Source organism: Eptesicus fuscus, chromosome 10, assembly GCF_027574615.1.
Source record: "Eptesicus fuscus isolate TK198812 chromosome 10, DD_ASM_mEF_20220401, whole genome shotgun sequence".
In the NCBI taxonomy this organism is placed as follows: Eukaryota; Metazoa; Chordata; class Mammalia; order Chiroptera; family Vespertilionidae; genus Eptesicus; species Eptesicus fuscus.
In genome coordinates this window covers 15,338,180-15,359,821 of record NC_072482.1, presented here as the reverse complement: position 1 = coordinate 15,359,821, position 21,642 = coordinate 15,338,180, and the positions used below count along the sequence as shown (strand labels likewise).

Genomic DNA, 21,642 nt, shown 5'->3' with positions numbered 1-21,642 from the left:
GCCCCCTGATAGGCCTCAATCGCCGGCCAGGCTGAGGGACCCCATCTGTGCACGAATTCATGCACTGAGCCTCTAGTTAGTTTTATAAAATATGGTTTTCTGAAGCCTCGGCTGAGGTGCTTCTTCCAACTCTCACCGAAACCCACTAGCACATTTTGAGCAGAGAGTTAAGCAGGGCCGCAGCCTTGTTCTTCTGGATGCGGACCAACTTCTCAGGGCTCAGTGGCAATGAGGGCAGTGTGCTGGGCTCCTCCTGCTCTGCTTGGGCCTTCTTGGCAGGGCTGACCACTGCATCCCTGCTCTCCTCAACTACAGCTGCCACGCTGGTTAGTGGTGGGGCTCAGGGAGGAGTAGAGTATCTTCTGGCTGATCATCCCAAAGCTGCCCAGGGACCCTCGAGGCTGGGGGAAGTGAAGGCATGCCGCCCAGGGACCCACACAAGGCTGGCGCAGGCTGTGGTGGCCTGCAATTGGCCTCTTTTTTTCTTTTTTAAGAGAGAGAGAGAGAGAGAAACATCGATTTGTTGTTCCACTTATTTTTGCATTCATTGGTTGATTCATACATAGCTCTGACCTGAGATCGAACCCAAAACCTTGGCATATTGGAATGGTACTTTAACCAACTGAGCTACCTGGCCAAGGCCATCTTACAGGATTCTTGATTGATGCATTCAATAAATCTTTGACCTGTGCTCACTCTCTAGTTGTATGGAAATTAAGATTTTAATTTTTTGAAAACTATCAGCTGCATGTCAGCTGTGGGCAGAGGCCAACATTGGAGGCATTTTAGCTTCCAGAGTGCTTTAGACCAGCACTACTCAGCCTCTCGTGTATGCACAAAACATCTGGGGACCTTGTTAAAATGCAGGTTCTGATTTTGTAGCTCTGGAGTGGGCACATCTCACAAGCATCCTGGAAGGGAATGCCAACTCTGCTGGTCCATGGACAGCACTCAGTAGTCTGCAGAATGCAAAGGGTCCTCACAAAAGACTGAATGAATCTGTATCCCCTCTCTGTCCCTTGTTCCCATAGATGCATGGCAGAACCAACCCAAAAGATAGTCCTGACTTCCACAGAACTGGGCTTGGAGGGGAATTTCTAGGAACTATTTGGGGAGGTTTGAGTGTATGTAGAAGGGTGCGGGTAGGAGGGTGGGACAACATAAAGGAAATGAAGTGATTCATGCTGAACTGTGATTGCAGGAGCATTAAATACAATCAGAGGGAAACCCGATCTGCCCATTGCAAAGGGAACCATCCAACTCTGAGCTCTGCTCTCCAAGCAACACAGCTCCCCCCTCTTCTGATGGGACCCACCCAGCTCTTCCCCAAGGAGCCCTCCGGGGCTGTCAAGTGCATGGACAGCTCTCAAACTATGAGTTTTCCAAGGCAGCTGAGCTGTTTGCACCTCCTTTGGGAAGAGGAGAGGTGGGTCCCTGTTGTTTTCAGTGGGCACATTTCAACACTTTGGTGGCCCGACTCTGCTCTGCTGCAGATCTTCCTACAGCGTGGTGCACTCATATTTTTATCCTTCGCATTTCTTGGAAACACACAGATTTCAGAGACTCCAAGAGACACACAAAGCTTTAATTCACTCCCACCCAGGGATCTTTACCAAAGTGAAGAGGCATGCGTTCCCAGGGTGAACGGAGAGCTTTGATTCTGATTCTGAAGGCCTGCTCATGGACTGGACTTCACTGAGATGAGAAGAAAAGAGGGAGGGGAGAGGAGAAAAGGAGGGAAGGATTGTTCCTAGAGCTGGATTTATTTCATGAAAGGGCTGTCCCTTCTTCTGAGTCTGTTCTGACTTTTTGGAGGTGGTATGAAATGTTTTCATTGAGATGATATTGATAGTAGATGACCAGTTTTTTATTTAGTTGTTTTTTTTTTTTTTTTATAGCCTCATTCAGTACAGAAAAACATTGGTAATCCCATTTTAGTCCTCTAATTTGGGGGGAAATTGTTCTCCTCTGAAAAGCCACACACCCAAGGGCCACTTGCCCTTGGCTCTCAGATAAGACTACAGATAAGACGCCCTTGAGTAAAAGAGAGTCTACCAGCTGTCTGGAAAACCAGCTCTTTACTCCAGGGCTGGGGGAGCAGATAACTTGGTGTCAGACACCGGAGAGCCCCTCTCCTCCTCCCGTCACCAGTCTGCTTAGAGGGAGGTGACACTTGACATAGCAGGTAACAGAGCATACTCTGCAGTGGCTTAATATGCAGTTTGGAGACTAGGAATGAGTTGGAGTATGAAGACCAGGGAGTGAGTCTTGGTTCTGCCATTTAAAAACTGTGTGAACTTTTGCAAGTGGTGTAATCCTTTGGAAGCAGAAAAGACTATCAAAGTTGCCAAGAATCAGTAATGTATATAAAGAGCTCTGTAAAATGTAATATAAAAGAGCTGTGAAAATATAATCTATTGTTACAAGTCCCCTCCCTCCCTCCCACGACATTTCCTCATACAAATGAAACACTGTTGGGTTGAGAGCTAAGATTTCCAGCCCCGTGTGCTCACTATTGGTGCGGGGCAGTTACATGATCTCAGAGACAAGCACTCAGATTTTCAATGATTTATTCGATTTTATTATTCTGGCGCCTGTCAGGGCATCAATAGTTACCCAGGTAATTCAAATGTGTTTTCAAAGTCAATAAACACTATTTACAGAAATGAGGTAAAGATATAACCTATATAGTGAACAACATAAACTGATGAACAAAAATAGATCCAGAGACAGAGAAGCATTAAACTGACTGTCAAACCTCAGAGGGAAGGCAGGGAGGGGGCAGAGGGGGTAAGAGATCAACCAAAGAACTTGTATGCATGCGTATAAGCATTACCAATGGGCACAGACACTAGGGGGGTGAGGGCATGTGTTGGGGGTAGGGGGTGGGAGTGGCCTGGGAGAGGTCAATGGGGGAAAAAGGAGACATATGTAACACTATAATCAATAAAGAACTAAAAAAAAAAGATATGACTTAACTAGGAAAGTTATAGCTTATCAAATCCTCTTACATAATACTGTAAGCTCACTTAACTCTTAAAAATTGAGTATTATTTCCAATCATGCATGAAAATCAGAGATTCTAGAGATTAATTTACCATCCAAATTCACCCCATCAGAGTGGTAAGGACAGGATGCTAACCTAGTTCATGCTGACTCAGAAGCTCTGCTCTTTATCCTTCACCACCCTGTGCTATCACTACACTGAGCCCTAACTCACTCCTCATGAGGGAAATCTTCAGGTAGGAGACCAAGGGTCAGACTGTCCCAAATTTACTGCTTATCCAAAGTGCAACTTTGGACCCAGCCCTTCTGATAGATCTTGTACAATTCATAGGAGAAATATAAAATCTCCTCAAATAATTTCCAGGGAAGTAAAAACAAAATACTTTGCAACTGTAAGAACTAGAGTCACTAACTTTCTATAATGAGCTAAACTCATTATTAGCCAATACTTGCTCTTTCTGACATAACCAAAATACAAATGCAATGTTGCTTATTTTTCCTAGTAGGGTTGGTAAATGGAATTGCTCAGACCTGAAGGGTTAAATAAAATATTTTTATGCTATTTATGTTGAACATTAGCTAGCTCCCTGGACTAATATTGGACATTATCCCATCAGTGTATATTAGATGAAACATATGCATCTGTTACCGATGTTAAACATCTAATTGGGGGAGTGGAAATATAATATAATAAAGAGAATGTATATATGAGAAAAACTGAACTCCAAAATACTTTAAATTACAACATGATGCCTTCCACTTTATTTAATCAAGTCTGTTCTTATAACTCAGTTAAAATGAGAAGGAAGAGAAGAGAGGAAAAGTAATACTAAAATTTATTCCTAATTTTAACTCTGAAGTATACAATAATCATAGTGATTTGGTGAAATAGTTTGAAGTTTCCAAAGTAAAAAAAAAAAAAAATAGTTCTGTGTTTTTCCTGTAAGTCCTCTTTCAAGAAGATAAATACAGAAACTTTACCTTAATCATTCTAATATTTCAACCCAGGAAAATTAAGATGTTGGTAATGATAACGTATATGCTATAGAAATAGATATGGACCAATGGTAGTGGGTCTGACTGGCAAGGGTCAGAGCCAGAAGGTTTACTGGAGTTCTTAAACATGTATGGATAAAACAAATTCATCTGACCAAGTATTTCAGTTATAACCAGTGAAGTGACCTAAGTTAGTGACCATGTCTGATTCTATATATCAAAATATGTTTAACTTAAAAATGTGAGGAGAAAGTAGAAAATAAAATCTGTGTATCTAAAAAGTCATTGATCTTGTCCAAAAGATTCCACCTCTCTTTCTTCCTTCATATTCCTCCTGCCCCCAAAGATGGTGGCAGCCAGTAATGGCTCTACCTTCCATGGCAGCTGTGGAAGCCACACTTTCCCAATACAGGAAACATCCAGCTCCAGGGAGACCTACCAGAACAGGGGTCAGCACCCCCACCCCCAGTTTTTCTAAAGTTATACTGGAATGCAGCTGGGCTATTTGCTCACATCATGTCCAGGGCTGCTTTTGCCCTACAATGGTAGAGTTGAGTAGTTGACTCACAAAAGGTAGGATAACGACCATCTGGTTCTTTACAGAAAACATTTGCTGGCCCTTGTACAGAAAGGTGCACCAAGATTGGCATTTCATACACTCCAAAGCTCTGGTTCCCTGCCCTTCTGTAACCCCAGCTGCCTGAGGGGAAAAACACACTCCCATCGGTAGTACAGTCTTAATTGCTGTATTGGAGACGCCCCCATACATACATACCTGAGAAAAGGATTTTCCACGGAGCCAGTGAGATTTAAGCTTTAGGATCACTCACTTGCACAAGATCTGGGGAGGGGCCCTCCTGATGTGTTCACATGGTTATTTTTTTTGTTGTGATATTTGAAAAAAATAAAGATGTAGACACCATTGTCTCTTTCTATTCCAGCTTTCCCTCCACCAATCTTCTCCATGTGTTGGGTGGTGCTAGAGGCATTGTGGGAATTTGTGGATCCAATTAAACAGAGGTTGAGTTGAGGATACAGCTAATTTGGGTTCAGTGCCACACAGATAGACAGAAAGAAGCTATCTATAGCCACTTGGCTTTATGGCTTAGTTATTGCCAGTCCTCCCAAGATAGTAATGACTTGCAGGAGTACTTCTACTGCCCACTGCAATGACTCCTCTGACACAAAAGCACAGACATAGCTGTCCTAGCACTTCTAGTATATGGATGTGTCCTACAGCACCCGTCATTGACAGTGTGAAAAAGAAAATGTTTTGAACTGCGTGAAGCCAGAAGCTAGCCTATAGGAAATTCTACCCAGCCTTACCGTTTACATATAAAAGAAACTTAATCACTTTTCCAAATTTGACAGCATTCTTAAAACGTTCAATGGCACTTTCAATTGCCAGTTGTGATGCTGCAAACAAACAAACAAACAAACAAACAAACAAAAACCCCAGCAAACTTTTCCATCAATAATAAAAATTATTTTTTCTATCAACTGCCCTAAAGAAAAGGTCAAATTGTCTCGCTATTTCTTTCTGTAGCAAGTGATATTATAACATTTGCAATCATATAAAGAGGTGATCAAAGATTATGCTGCCAGGAAATGTGGGAGACTAGTATTATAGTGTCTAGTGTCAAACCATCAATAAAAGTATCATGTTGTATCTGACCTGGATTTTGTGATGTTTGTGGTCAGTTTTTTAAAATTAGTAATTTCTTGTGCTTTTTTATTCTAAACAATTATTGATACTTTTTCATAAATAAGGCCCTTCAAATCATGTAAGTCTTAGGCCAAAACACCTCACCTACTTACATACGTGCACATACTCATATGTTATTAAAACACAAAATTTCTGCTTTAATGTCGGTCATCATAACCCACTGTGTGAATGTCATGCCGGTAATGAAGTAGGATTCACAGTTGCAAAACACTTTCTTTCTTTTTCTTTTTTTAATATATTTTTATTGATTTTTTTTTTTTTTTCAGAGAGGAAGGGAGAGGGACAGAGAGTCAGAAACACTGATGAGAGAGAAACATCGATCAGCCGCCTCCTGCACACCTCCTACTGGGGATGTGCCCGCAACCATGGTATATGCCCATGACCGGAATCGAACCTGGGACCTTTCAGTCTGCAGGCCGACGCTCTATCCACTGAGCCAAACCAGTTAGGGCACAAAACACTTTCTTAAAAACCTATGGAAACCCGTTATTATTTTGAGTGAATCAATGACTAAATGGAGTGTGTCTCATTCCAAGCTACCTTGGTCCAGTCACCTGGGTGGGATGCAAAGAGCATACATTTCAGAGCTCAGTTGACTTGGATCTGGATCCTGAACATAATATTGAACATTCCCGAGCTTTATCTGTCACACAGGGGAGATGGTGCCAGCTTCACAGGCTGTCGTGAGGGTCACGTGAAGAAAGCTGTGCTAAAGGCGGAGTTCAGAGCCTGGCCCAGCAGGCCTTTCTGCCCGAGGCTCCTCCACTCCACCATCCGCATCTCCCTGGGGCCCCAGCGGCTCCCGCGCACAGAGCACAGCTGGCAAAGACACTCGGAGGAAAGCCTCTGTAATTAATGTCACATTCACTCAATTTCAGGTCTAGACAATATTTTTCTAAAACAATTGCTTCCAAGGGCCAGAAATAAAAACAGAACAATGTCAGTCATCAGAACTCAGAAAGGGGAGGGTAAATAGTGCCTGACGGGTCCATTCTAACTTTGATCCGAAATTCCATATTCCGCGGGGAGACGTGTAGTAAATGATTTCCACACTTCTCCACGGCTGCTGGTCCTGGCTGTGCACGGCCTGTGTCTCAGGAACGGAGATCGGAATGCAGGGAGAAGATGGCTTTAAGATTCTCCTTTAAAGGATCCAGAAGGCTCACTCCGGGGGCAGCAGATATTCATGGCCCTCCAGAGACCAGTGTCCCAGCTGTAGTGTGAGATGGGTGCTCTGAAAGCTGTGGGCAGGCCCAAACCTCTGACTTGGAGTGTTTCCCCAGCCAGCGTGCCAGGGGCTGACACCCCGCATCGCCTGCTTCCTGGGGCAGCAGAGGACAAGGTGAAAGGGAATTGCAACTTACCTGGTATTGGGCCTGTGGAAGGGGCTCTCTGCTCTTCCGTGTTCCCCCTCTGCTCTCACCCCATCTTCATTCTCCCTCACTAATTAGGAACAGGGGCTCTCCAGGGCGCTGCCATAGTCACTGAAGTGCCATGATCCGAGAGGCTGCCATTTTGGTGGCATTCTATGCAAAGAGTGCCTCGAGGAAATGGGCAAAGCGATAGTCTAGTTGCTGACACTGGAAATCTCCAGAGAAGTTTCTTTACATCTCACGGAGAGAGAGAGAGACTGAGACCAAGAACAGAGTCGTGGAGAGGCTGCCAAGAGGAAAAGGAGGGAAAGGGATCCAGTTGGAGACAGGGAGGGAGCAAGCTGGAGACAGAGGCTGAGTGGTCCTTGTTACAGGCCCAGGAATAAACCCACGGCTCTCTAGTAAATAGAATTCAGCGCAGCAGGCAGCTGTTCCCACAAACACAGGGCATAGACCACCCGGCACTCAGATTCCTGTGCCAGATCCTGGCCTTCGTCACCGGAGGAGCTCTCTCAGTCAGCAGGCCCTGGGAGACGCTCCTGTCTGCACCACCACCTTAGGTTCCCATGTTTGCAAGAGGAAGAGCCTTTGTGATCCAAAAGGTAAGTCCTCTCTCCCCCACCTTCCCTCACCCCACCCTACTCAGTAGCTAGTGGCATTTAGGACAATGATACTCCCAGCGAGAAGGAGCAGCTCAACCCAAAGTGGCATACCACCTCCCAGGCACCTCCCTCACCAGGCACCCAGCAACCCATTTCAAAGTTCCCCTTTATTCTCCCAAAATAGGTCTTCCTCCCACAAGTTCTCCAACCCAACCCAATCCAAAATCCCCTTCTCTCATGAGAATGTTCTTAGCTAAGTACAAAGGGGAATCTGATTTAATGTAATCTTATGAGTGGGTGAGTGATTGCCAATCTTTCTCAACTCTTCCAGGAGCATTTGCATTATAAAAGAGCAACTTACAGCAAAATTCCATGATGAATCTCTCATGGGTGGGGTTCCAGATAGTGTGAACAAGGGGAGGGAAGGCTGAGGAAAGGCGGGAGCCTTCATGGAAGGCCACGCCGGTCTCCAGTGCTCCTTCGGTCACATCATGAGGGCAGCTCTGCTTACTCCATCTAGGGCTAGGGCTGCTACGGCGTCCAGGTGGTCACACTTCTCCTTGGATCAGAAACTTGATACATGGCACATAACGGGAGAGTCAGGTGATATAAGGCAACAGTTCTTAAAGCGAGAACTCCACCATGCCAGCAGCTTGGGCATCGCATACAAATTATCTGGTGCAAATTCTCCCTAGACCTACTGAATCAGATACCCAGGGCATGGGACCCAGAAACCTCTGTGCCAATAAGCCTTCCAGGGAACACTGATGTCAATCACCTGTATAGAGCATGGTGACCTGGGGAGCTCTCTCCTCCTCTGGCTAGCTTGCAACCTTGAGCAACTCAGCTCACTTCTGTGAACTTCAGTTTCCTATAACAATCTATACTAATAAAAGAGTAATATGCTAATTAGACAGGGAGACCTTCTGGAGACCTTCCGGACAAAGCTGGGGGCTTGGCCGGCCTGCAAAGCACCCCCAAATGGCCCTCAGCCCCTCTCCCAGGCCAGCCATGCCCAACAGCGGGGACCCTCACCCTGTTGGGGGCATGGCCAACCTGCAAACAGCCCTCAGCCCCTAGCCCAGGCCCATCCACCCCCAGCAGGGACCCTCACCCCAATGGGGACATGGCCAGCCTGCAAATGGCCCTCAGCCCCTCACCCAGGCCAGCCATGCCCCCAAGTGAGGACTCCCACCCCGATGGGGGTGTGGCCAACCTGCAAACAGCCCTCAGCCTCTCACCCAGGCTGGCCATGCCCCCCAACAAGGATCCCCACCTTGAAGGGTGTATGACCAGCCTGAAAACATCCCTAAACCCCTTGCCCAGGCTGGCCATGCCCCCCAGTGGGGACCCCCCACCCCAATGGGGGCATGGCCAGCCTGAAAACTGCCCCAGCCCCTCACCCAGGCTGGCAGCACCCCCAGTGGGGATTCCCACCCAGATGGGGGCATGGTCCACCTACAAACCACCCACCCCAGGCCTCTCACCCAAGCTGGCCCTACCCCCCAAGGGGACCCCCACCCTGATCTGGGACCCCCTTCAGGGCAGACCAACCAGCCCCCACCCATGCACCAGGCCTCTATCTATACTAATAAAAGGGTAATATGCTAATTAGACCAGGAGACCTTCCGGGAGACCTTCCAGACGTCCTTCCGGACATAGCCATGGTGGTTACAGGTGATCAGGCCAGGAGGGGAGGGCAGCTGGGGGTGATCAGGCTGGCGGGGGGGGAGTTGGAGGGGAGCAGGCTGGCAGCATCTAATCTAATCTAATCTATTATCTTACCTTATAATAGAGAAACATGCAAATTGACCGCACCTCCGCTATGCCCATGATTGGGCCTGCCAGAGGCTGGGGGCGGGACTCCGGGTGGCCCATCCGGCCGTTGGGAAAACCAAGATGGCTGCGCCCAATCCTGTAAGTTCCGGGGATCCGCATGGCGATCGCCACGGGGGGGGAGCGCCGAGCCCAGCGCTCCGTGGGTGTCCCGGGGGCGATCACCAGGCCACCCCGGGGGCGTGTCCGGGCCGAGCCCGCGCTCCCCGGGTGTCAGCATGGCGATCGCCACCCGGGAGCGTGTCCGGGCCGAGCCCAGCGCTCCCCGGGTGTCAGCATGGCGATCGCCACCCGGGGGGCGTGTCCGGGCCGAGCCCAGCGCTCCGTGGGTGTCCCGGGGGCGATCGCCACACCGGGGGCGTGTCCAGGCCGAGCCCAGCACTCCCCGGGTGTCAGCATGGCGATCGCCACCCGGGGGGCGTGTCCGGGCCGAGCCCGGTGCTCCCCGGGTGTCAGCATGGCGATCGCCACCCGGGGGGCGTGTCCGGGTCGAGCCTGGCGCTCCCTGGGTGTCCGCATGGCGATCACCACCCGGGGTGGCGTGTCCGGGCCGAGCCCGGCTTCCCTGGGTGTCCGCATGGTGATCGCCACCCGGGGGGGGGGGCGTGTCCGGGCCGAGCCTGGTGCTCCCTGGGTGTCCGCGTGGCCATCGCCACCCGGGGGGGCGTGTCCGGGCCGAGCCCAGCGCTCCCCGGATGTCCGCACGGCGATCGCCACCCGGGGGTCGTGTCCGGGTCGAGCCCGGCGCTCCCCGGGTGTCCGCATGGCGATCGCCAACCGGGGGGCGTGTCCGGGTCGAGCCCGGCGCTCCCCGGGTGTCCGCATGGCGATCGCCAACCGGGGGGCGTGTCCGGGCCGAGCCCGGCTCTCCGTGGGTGTCAGCATGGCAATCGCCACCCGGGGGGTGTGTGCGGGCCGAGCCCGGCGCTCCCCGGGTGTCCGCATGGCGATCGCCACCCGGGGGACTTGTCCTGGCCAAGCCCGGCGCTCCCCGGGTGTCCGCATGGCGATCGCCACCCGGGGGGCGTGTCCGGGCCGAGCCCAGCGCTCCGTGGGTGTCCCGGGGGCGATCGCCACACCGGGGGCGTGTCCAGGCCGAGCCCAGCACTCCCCGGGTGTCAGCATGGCGATCGCCACCCGGGGGGCGTGTCTGACCGAGCCCGGCGCTCCCCGGGTGTCTGCCTTGACAAAAGCTTTCCACATCTCTGTTTATTCTTTTGAATCCATAAAACGACCTTTAAAAAAGCATGGGGGCCAGCTAAGAAAGAATGCACTTTCTGGCCAGAGCATGCAGGATTCTTTTGCCCAACAGGTTAAAGGGAGCAGAGCTGGCACAGTGGGAATGGCCCTGGTGCCCTATGAGGAGACCGGGGGAATGGGGTTGCCGAAATTCCCTAAGCCTCTTGCCACCTTCTCCTTTGCAAACCACACCATCCAGATCCACCAGGACTGGAGGCAACTGGGAATCACAGCCGTGATTTGGGACATGGTAAGCAAATCTTGAGGGGCCTCTGAAAACACCTGCAACTGATTATAAGACTGGTCTTTATTTAAAAAGAAATAAAAGAACAGCTTTGTTGAGATATAACCCATATACTGTACATGTCACCTAAAGTGTACAATGAACTGGTTTTTTAAAGTAAATTCAGAGTGGTACAACCATCACCATGCTCAATTTTTAAATATCTTCGTGACCCATCCCCTCCAAAAAAAACTTCTACCCACTGGAATCACTTTCCTGATCATCTTCCCCAAAATAGATTGCACTTTAAAGGTGGGTAAAGGAAAGTTGAGGGAAGTTAAAACACTGCACAAAGGATATTGTAAGATGACAAAGCCCAAAGTGAAGATCATGTGTTTTCTTTAAAATATATATATTTTTTTAAATTTCAGAAAGGGAGAGGGAGAGAGAGATAGAAACATCAATGATAAGAATCACTGATCAGCCAAAACTGGTTTGGCTCAGTGGATAGAGCGTCGGTCTGCGGACTGGAAGGTCCCAGGTTCGATTCCGGTTAAGGGCATGTACATTGGTTGAGGGCACATACCCCGGTGGGGGGTGTGCAGGAAGCAGCTGGTAGATGTTTCTCTCTCATCGATGTTTCTAGCTCTCTATCCCTCTCCCTTCCTCTCTGTGAAAAATCAATAAAATATATTTAAAAAAAAAAAAAGAATCACTGATCAGCTGCCACCCACAGGCCCCCTACTGGGGATTGAGCCCGAAACCCAGGCATGTGTGCCCCTGATCAGAATCAAACCTGGACTCTTCAGTCCACAGGCCGATGCTCTCTCCATTAAGCCAAACTGACCAGGGCCATGTGTTTTCTTCAAGTTCTGCGTGGTTGTAATGGTCCCCAAATCTATACTAATAAAAGGGTAATATGCTAATTAGAGTGGTTGTCTTCTGGACATCTTTCCAGACAAAGCCGCAGTGGCTACAGAGGCCAAGGCTCAGGCAGCCATAACCACCTGCAGTGGCAGCAGCATTGGGGTTATGGGGGTGGTGCCTCCAGAGGGAGGCCAGACGGGGGGCCAAGGCACAGGCAGTTTGGGGTGATCAGGCTGATAGGGGAGGGCAAGGTAAGGGCAATCAGGCTGGCAGGAGATCAAGGTAGGGGCGAGCAGGCAGGCAGGCAGTGGGGTTAGGGACAATCAGGCAGGCAGGCAGGTGAGTGGTTAGGAGCCAGCGGTTCCAGATTGTGAGAGGGATGTCCGACTGCTGGAAATTGGACATCCCCTGAGGGGTTCCAGATTGAAGAGGATGCAGATTGGGCTGAGGGGCACACACCCCCTACCCCCCCTCCCACCAGTGCACGAATTTCGTGCACCGGGCCCCTAGTAATAATAATAATAATAACTAATAATCATTAGAATATTTTGCAATGTACAGAGTATTTCTGCATAGATTCTTCTTTAATCTTGGCAATGCAAAAGTTGTGAAATAGTTATTACTTTTATCGCCATTTTGCAGATAAAAAAAAACAGGCTCAGTTGGGAATTTTGCTTCCTAAGTCTAAGAGCCTGTAACTGGGGATAACAAGATTAGATGTTAGGGCTCTTTTGCTATCCCAAGTGACAGTGGTATCCAAGGACACATAACCTACTCTTTTAAATCAGTTTCCATCCAAAAGTCTGCATTGATTTGTGCAACGTTGAATTAACTTCATTCTAGCCCCTTGCATGCCTGACAACAGACACTCTCTCTAGTAGTAAAAAAGGTTAAGAACATGGTTCTAGAACTGATTGCTTGGGATTGACCCCCAACTCCTTACACCAGTTGTGTGAGGTTTGAGGGCTAATGGTGTGAAGATTTTAACAGAGTGCCCAACATAGTAAATGCTCTCTGAGGTTGGCTGCACACCCGTCATTGTGAGAAGACAAGTCTTTGCTGAGTTCAGGGACCAGAAAAGATGCAGTAAGCACTAAGAAGGATGAAAAGTCACTAATTATGCCAAGACCAAGGAGACAAGTAATTCAGAGAATAATGGACTTGGGACTGAAGACTTCAGCTGGAATCTTCACTTTGTCATTAATTCCATGTGGCATTGAGCAAAGAATGAAAATGTTGTTTTCTCTTCTACTTGTTGTATGGCTGACTTGCTGTCTACACAGAGTCATTTGAAGATGAGACAGGCCCGGCATGACCACTTGCAGCAGACACTGTTGGTTGCCTACCCAATAGCCAACTTCTTGACAATGAACTCTGACTTTGTTCGGGTATCTACCTCTTCCACACAGTCATGTACTTTAGGGGATGTGCTCTGATTGGTCTAAGCCAGTGGTCGGCAAACTCATTAGTCAACAGAGCCAAATATCAACAGTACAACGATTAAAATTTCTTTTGAGAGCCAAATTTTTAAAACTTAAAACTTCTTCTAACGCCACTTCTTCAAAATAGACTCGCCCAGGCCGTGGTATTTTGTGGAAGAGCCACACTCAAGGGGCCAAAGAGCCGCATGTGGCTCCCGAGCTGCAGTTTGCCGACCACGGGTCTAAGCTCATAAAGGTGGCTTCCTTCCCTGGCCAGTGACTGAGGGAAGTCAGGGCATGTCACACAATTCTGAACACTGAGAAGTGAGGCTGGGTCCTCTGGGGGGTTGAGGGGAAGGTTTCCTTGATTTTAAAAAGAGGCACAAGGAAGAACTGGTATCTTCTTCCTGCGGACATGACCCTGTCTGGATACAGTACTGGTCCCACTGCTGCAGATGCCTTGCTACCATAAGCGGACATGAGCATTACGCCAACTCTCTGAAGATGGCAGAGCAGAGGGGTGGAAAGCACCTGGGTCTTTGACAATGTCATTGAGCCCCTTAATTAATCAATCCTAAGATACCCTATCTCTGAAATTGTCACGTGAAATAATAACGTATTATTTGCTTAAGTTGGGTATTGTGCTACTTGTCAGAGAGTACCCTCATCTATCCCAGGTGATAGATCACTGTAAAGTCTCTTCTAGGTGTAGATGGATATGCATATTTGTAGTGAATGCTCTCAACTCTCTGCATAAGTGGGAGACCAATAACAAATTACCCAGAAAAGCCCAACTGGATTGCAGCACTCGGGTGACAATGTATAGACCAGTGAGGCAGAATAGAAACTTGGTACAAAACTGAGCCTCACTGAGCTTCATGGTTTATTTTCCTTTAATGATATTCAGACTATGCCTCTCCTAGTTTTCATGTGTTCAACAAATGCTGAGTATCCTAAAGAAATAACGTATAGTAAAGATGCAAATTCCTCCCCTTTACTGAATCTCTTTGTACTCTCCATTGCCTCCAGACTTCCAAAGCTCACATCATTGTGCATCAGGAACACAGGCAAACCAACTGTGTGAAAGAATCTGAAAGTCACAAGTCCATTGCTTCTATTTTTTTGTAAGTGAAATGGAGAGATGCTGGCAGCACCAAGTGTTCCATTTTCTCAATAGAATGCTTTATTTGGCCAGGCCAGATATGACCTAATGATAGAGATTCAATTGCATTTGAGAGGGAGATAAATTAAAACATAAGTAGTAAAATTGCATATTCTTATGAAACTGAACATATGACAGGAATTCTTTTTCTTCTAATAGCTGTTCACTCTTATTATTCTTTCTGGTTTGACTGCAAATGGTAAATGTCTTCAAAATTATTTAAAAATAGTGTGGGATTGCGTTTGTTCTAAATTTCGTATTGGGAAGGCAGGCAACGACTATTCCTGGTAAAGAATCGAGATAATGTCATAGGGACAATGTCTTGCTCAGATTTGTGACTGTGAGTAATGACAGAGCCCACATTCATTCAGGGCACATAGTAAGCGCTCAACAAATATATTTGAAAGCACCGGAGCACAATATTCTATTTATTCTAAGCAGAGGACCATGAACATCATCTAAAGGTGGCAGTTTAATATTATATGAATAGGTGAGAGATGTGAATTGTAATAAATTGCTAGAATAACTGTGTATTCATTGGAAAGTCTATGCTTTTTAAAAAATATATGACACTGATAAACGATGTTCATGATGAGCCATAACCTCTAAGTACCTTAAGTGGAAGCATTATTATAAAGAGCCCAGAACTGGAATTCTGTCCCTGGCCTCTCCACTTAATACAGTAGTTCTCAACCTTTCTAATGCCGCGACACTTTAATACAGTTCCTCATGTTGTCGTGACCCCCAACGGTGAGAACCGCTAGCAGGGTCACCTAAGACCACCGGAAAACTCAGATATTTACATTACGATTCATTAACAGTAGCAAAATTACAGTTATGAAGTAGCAACGAAAATAATTTTATGGTTGGGGGTCACCACAACATGAGGAACTGTATTAAAGCATCGCGGCATTAGAAAGGTTGAGAACCACTGACTTAATAGTTGCAATGGTCAGAGGCAGGAAATTCAACCCCCACACCACAGCTTTTTATTGGCCAAATGGATGACAATTGTGCCTATCTTATCATGTGGTTGTGAGTACTGACTGAGATAATGCATGAAAGGTAACTTGCCAAGGTGTCTGGCTATATTAGTCCTGTCAGAATCACCCAAAATGTAGTGAATGGATAAATGAATGAATGAGTTATGTAGGAAATAGCTTTCAAATCCAATACTATCGCCTAGTTCTGTATGATCAATTTATGGATAATACACACAGGAACTCAACTAAACATATTCTTTAATTAACCAGGGAAATGCTTCTGAATGCTACTTACCTTAATGTATCATAATTATTTATTTGCAAATTTCTTTATCGCTAGAAAGTGAAGGTCAAGCGGGCATGAATAATATTCATCTTTTTATTTCCAATATACAGCTCAGCGTTTGCCATCTAGCAAGCACTTAATACACATTTGTAAAATGAGTGAGTGAGTGAACGAATAAAGAATTTTGCCTTGGGCCAGACCTGTTTTCTGTAAAATATTAAGTGATTGGCAGGAAATCCATTGGTAGTTACTAAGACGAGTCAAGATGAAGCCACTACAGAGAGCCCTCTCTGAAGGCTGAAAACTATAGGCTCGCATTGCTGGCCCTGCTGCCAGATGAAAACCACATCGTGTGGCAATTTACATTGTGTTCTTTTAACGTCGAGAGATTCAAGACAGCCTGGCTCCTGCCATCTTAGGAACAATTCTGCCCCAACACACTGGCTACTGTTCTCTCTATTGAATTGCAACTTTTTTTTCCCTGGGTATCGATAAACAGCTGCGGAGTCAAATTAGTACTGTTTACTGTCAAATTAAGATGGAAACTGATCCTTTCTGTTCCTTGTTTACAGCGCCTGTACTGCTTGTCCCAAACCTCCAGAGTAACTAAACGCTAACGGACGGCTTCTGACGGTGGATGCTGTCCCAGATCAAACAGAAGGCAGATTTTGTTTGTCTTCTAAAATAAACTATCTTTTCAGGTTCATGGGCTCAGAATAACAGCTATCATATTTCGCCAGCTGTTTTTTATTCCTTTGCTAATTTTACAGCTTAGTCTTTTAGAAGGAGGGCTTGGTCCTTGTTCCATTCCTATGGTGCTGGTTCCGTGCCAGGGGAACGGAATATTCATAGACGTGTAGGAAGCCAAGAGAGAGAGAGGAGGGTGTGTTTGTGATTTGGATGCATGGATAATAGTGTTCTGAAAACTCATCGTGAAATAAACAGTGTTTCTTGTAAAAACCTAAATACTGTAGCAATCTCTAAATAATCGAGTTTTAAAAATCCTTGTCCTATTTCTTAACATTTATTTTCCTTCCAGGCTCTTCGCCATTTCAATGTTCAGTAGGCAGACCTTCTGTATATCCCTCTAAGTTCTTTTCTTAAAATGTTGGGCCGGGTCGGTAGTGTGCCACTCAGAAATTATCTGCAGGTTGACATCACTTTGGTTAATTCCAGCCCCTGGGGGTCATGCCGTAAAGACAGCCGAATGCATTGTCCTGCTTACACACTTCTGTCTTGTTCATCAGCCGGTTAGGAAGAGAATCTTTCACGTTGCCTCACTGCAATCCAGACATGCTATTTCTGTCCCATTTTATGGAAGAGCCAGGCAAGCCTCACAACAAAGTGAATCCTATTGTGCCCACATGAAGAGTTCTCAGGAACCCATGCCAGGTCCGGAGATTACAGCTTCTCCATTTCATGCTCACAAACCAAGTTCCCCATAGCTTGCTCTGGAATCTCAGCCAAGAATCCCATGGTGTGGATTGTTCTGCCATTAGTAGAACCTATTTTCTTAGCTTTCTTATCAGTGAATAGAAAGAACATCTTGCTGGGATGGACTTTGCAGTCTTTAAAGCCATGAGCTGAAGACTCCAGCTGAGGAAACTCCTTAGAGGGCCCCAGGGGCTGGAGCACACCATCTAGGAATCCCAGGCTGAGCAGACCCAGGGCATCGCCTTCCTTCTCTCACTGGTGATACACCTGGGGACCCGGATCCTTCCACCTTACTTAGTGCATCAGCGACAGGAGGAAACATCACATTTGCATAACTCCTAGCAGAGTGGCAGTCCTCTCCTGCCAGAATCAAGTGTGGGAACTACAGCTGGGCCTCTAGCTGTTACAACATACTGGGAGTCTCCTCCGTCTGTGAGAACCTGGAGCTTCTTGTCCAAGCCACCATCCATTCCATCATTCCTTCAATACGAAAATATTAACGACCTGCCATTGAAAAACACGAAAGAGAATAAGAGATGGATAAGAAATAGTCCCTAAGCTCAAGTGTTTATAATTTGGCAAGAAAACTTCAAAAATCACACAACAAGGCAGTAAGTAGTACTTAAGGTTCCTATCAAGCATACAAAAACAAACAAAACACTCTCAGAGTTCAGAAGAAAGGAAGAGCTTCCCACTGGTTGTAGAGACAAGTTGAAAATTAAATAATGGGAAGAATTTTAGGCATAAAGACAAATGTGTGAAGTCAAAAGTTGCAAGGATTTCAGATAATAGCAAGTGGATCCAGGGTACAGCACATATTCCATGCAAATCATGGGAACCAGTCAAGGTAAGAATGAACATGTCTATAAGCACCAGACTACTGAATCTGAACTCTTTGTATTCTTGTGGATAGGTGATGGGAACTATTAGAGATTTTTGAGCATGGGAGTGACATGAATACAATTAGGAAGGCTCAACACCTGGTTGGTCACTCTATGTGGAATGAAAGACCTGCTCATGTCACATGGGCTAACTTCACAGTTGGAAAATATCCTGTGAATTTTTTTCACTTCTTAATCACTCACCCTCATCACACATTATAAGGAAGACTGGGGTGGAGTCTGAACACCTTTTTTTTCTTGATTTTTCTTGATTTATTTTCTTCATTTATTTTTAAGAATAGTATATCTGTGCTAGTTCTAGTTATGAAAAAAAAAAAGGCTATAGTTGAGTCAGACAAGCTTCTAAAAATTGGAAGGAGCTTCAAGTTGAGGACCTGGATCTGATATGGCACAAAGTTCATCATCATTATCACCACCACTAACAACTATTGAGCACTCACTCTCTATTAGATGCTTGCTATGGACTTGTTTAATCCTTATAATACTACTAGGGGCCCAGTGCATGCATTTGTGCACCTTAAAGGAACTGTGGACTGCAAGGCTGCGGTGGGCACAGGGGTGGCCCATCCTCCGCACCCCCGCCCCTCCCGCTACGGCCCTCGGTCCCCTGTCTGCCAGCAGCCCTGCTCCCACGGCCACTGCCACTGCTCCCACGTGCTGATGGTTGTGGAGTAATTGGGGCTGGCATCAGCAGTGGGTGCAAGTGGGGCTGGGAGTGGCGTCAGCAGGTGGGAGTGGCGGCTGCTGCCCCAATCACCCCTCAGGAGCAGGGGGAGGTGGAAAAGCCCTCAGGGGCGATTGAGGCTGGCAGGCGCTGCTCGCACCCGCTGACAGTGACGAGCAATCGGGTCCGGTAACAGGCACTGGCAGTGGGTGTGAGCGGTGGCTCCGGTGCTGGCAGCAGATGTGAGTGGGGCCTGCACTGGAAGCAGGTGCAAGTGCTAGGTGGGACCGCAGGAGCAAAGAATTTTCAGTAACCACCAGAGGCTCGCCCCGATGACAGCGACCAGTGCCCCACCTTGGTCTGGTGCCCCCTCTCACCTGCTCCACCATCCCGCTGTGGCTGATGCCCATCATGTTCCGTGCTCTGCCGCCTGCTGCTAATGCCCACCATGTTCCACGCGCACCCCCTGGTGGTCAGCCCATGTCATAGCAACTGGTTGTTCGGTTGTTCTGCTGTTCGGTCTATTTGCATATTAGCTTTTTATTATATAGGAGGATAAGACAGAGAACAGTGGCTGACCTTTACACTTGGTCAATACAACATTTTGATTCTAGATTCTCTTGGTGTATGCATAGCCCAGGTCCAGAATAGAATTACCAACCTATATCCTGGGAACCACCTCAGGGCTCAAGCTGGGTATAATCTGGAGTTCTGGTTGGGGTATATCTTTGAACCTGGATCAATATTCAGGTCTGAATTTCTTTCTTTCATTCTTCAAATATTTCTTGAGTCTCTGTTGTGTGCCCAGCATTTTGGTGAACAAGACAGACATGTTTCTTGCAATCATGAGCGATTTTTTGCTTGGAATGCTGAAAGGAAGAGACCTTTACCCCCTACTCGTGATAACAAGGAAACCTGGGTATAAGACTGGACTCAGATGCTAATTATTCTGGGACCTTGGCCAAGCCTCTAAACCTCCCTTAGCTTCAGTTTCCTTGTGGTTAGAAAGGCAGAATTCACCTGGAGAGTCTCGGCTGTTCATCAGCGTCTATGCTTTCCAGTGTTTCAGAAAGTGAGTCATGCTGCAATCAGATGCCTTTCCCAGCTCCTCATCTCAGCCTTTCTGCTCTCCAGGTTCAGGCTTCAATGGAGCAAACTTATCACATTGCAAATCCTTCCCCACTGAAGCTAATTGGAATCATTCTCATGTAGGCACACCCACGTCCCACGAGGGCCTGATAGGTCCAGCCGGCTGTTTGCTCAGAGTCACTCTGAATCGAAACTTGCTCTATTTTAACTTGACATTGTTTCTCTGTTTACTTTACCTAATAAGTGAATCTTTTACCTCATAAAAAGCTCATTTTGGAGCAGGGGTAGAATTCAGGAAAGAATGATGTTGGCCATTCGTTCTGACCTCCTCCATTAGCTGAAGTACTCGATGAGAGGTGATGTCATTCCTTGAGACAGAGGCTAGACATATGGGGATAAACACATTTGCTCTTCTCCTTTAACTGGAAGAGACCATGCCAATGGAGTTATGCTGGGTTCTTTAGAAAGGGGAACCCAAGAACTCAAAACCAGTCTCATTATATAGACACTACAAAGTCTCTTTGAACGTAGGACTCTATTGACCTAGAGCGAGCTATTAAATTGGAAACAAGAGTAAGTAAGGCAGTTTTAAATCACAAATTCCTTGAGCTGTCATTCATTTCCCCCCTCCTTTACTTTGAGCTGAACATGTAACTTTTTTTTTGTTCTATGATATTTGGCATCTGCCAATCAAAGGCCATTTTGATTTTTCCTATTCAACCATGGTTTCAGCCATGCATTAGAGGCCCATCTTTTCCCCCCCACATAAAAAAAAAAAAATGAAAAGAACCAAGAAGTTGATAGGAAGACTGGAACTCTTTCATTAGGAATGGGGCAGGGGAGTATAAAGTATGCAAAGGAGTTGTTTAATACCTTGGGCTAGTCATTCTGTTCTCTGAGTCTCAGTCTCCTCCTTCAGAGAATAGCGATGCTAGCTAGTTCCAGAGAGCTCGGGAGATTTCAATGAGATACTGCATATGAAACACAAAGCACTGTTTCCTTCATATATATTCATTCATTCATTCAATAATACACTGTTCTGCACAAGGACAGCTTTTAACTCCCTTTAAAATATGAGAACATAGACTTAGCTACCAACCCTATTAAAACATGGAAGAATTTGTTTCAGAAAATAAGTGTTTAATAATCACTTCATTTGAGTAATTTTTCTCTTTATCTTTCCTCCTCTTCCCCCAGCCCAAACTTTGGTGTGGAGGAAAACCTCTTCTCTCTATGACCCCAACTCAACTCCCATATCCATAAACCTGTTTTTGAATATAGGAAATCAGACTGGAAAAAGAAGTCTAGAGAAAAGACATATGAGAAAGAATGGATGACTGATGATTGATTAGGTTCCCCATAAAGAGTAAATGTATTCAATCCCATAAACATCTAGTAAGGGCCTAGTAGACACACTGCTATGCCTTGTGGTAGTTTAGAAAGAGCTGAGTTCTAGACCTTGTTCCAATAATAACTGGCTCCCTGACACTGGCCAGCTCCATTGCCTCTCTGGGCCTCATTCTCCAGAAAGGGGGACTGGAATAGAATGACCCCTCCAGCACTAACATTTTGTAATAATGCTGATGAGCACTGGGAAAGAAACTGAAAACTAGCTCCTGTAAAAATGGAACAGCTTTGCCATTTCTGTTCTTCATTTGACCACAATTACTTAATTATTTAGAACATATTTCCATGTTGAGATGTAATTACAGAATTTTCTCTCTCTCTCCCTCTTCTTTTTCTTCTTTTTTTGGTGCTGTTGTTGCCATTTGAATCCAACTTGTTTTGTTCATTTCCTCGGGTGGAAACTTTTAGTGATGACTGCATTTTTAT

At 46.5% G+C, this 21,642-nt stretch overlaps 1 pseudogene; it reads right to left on the bottom strand.

The window, feature by feature from the left end:
- The window catches only part of LOC103296674 (uracil-DNA glycosylase-like), an 84,996-nt pseudogene that overhangs the window by 840 nt on the left and 62,514 nt on the right, over nucleotides 1–21,642 (bottom strand).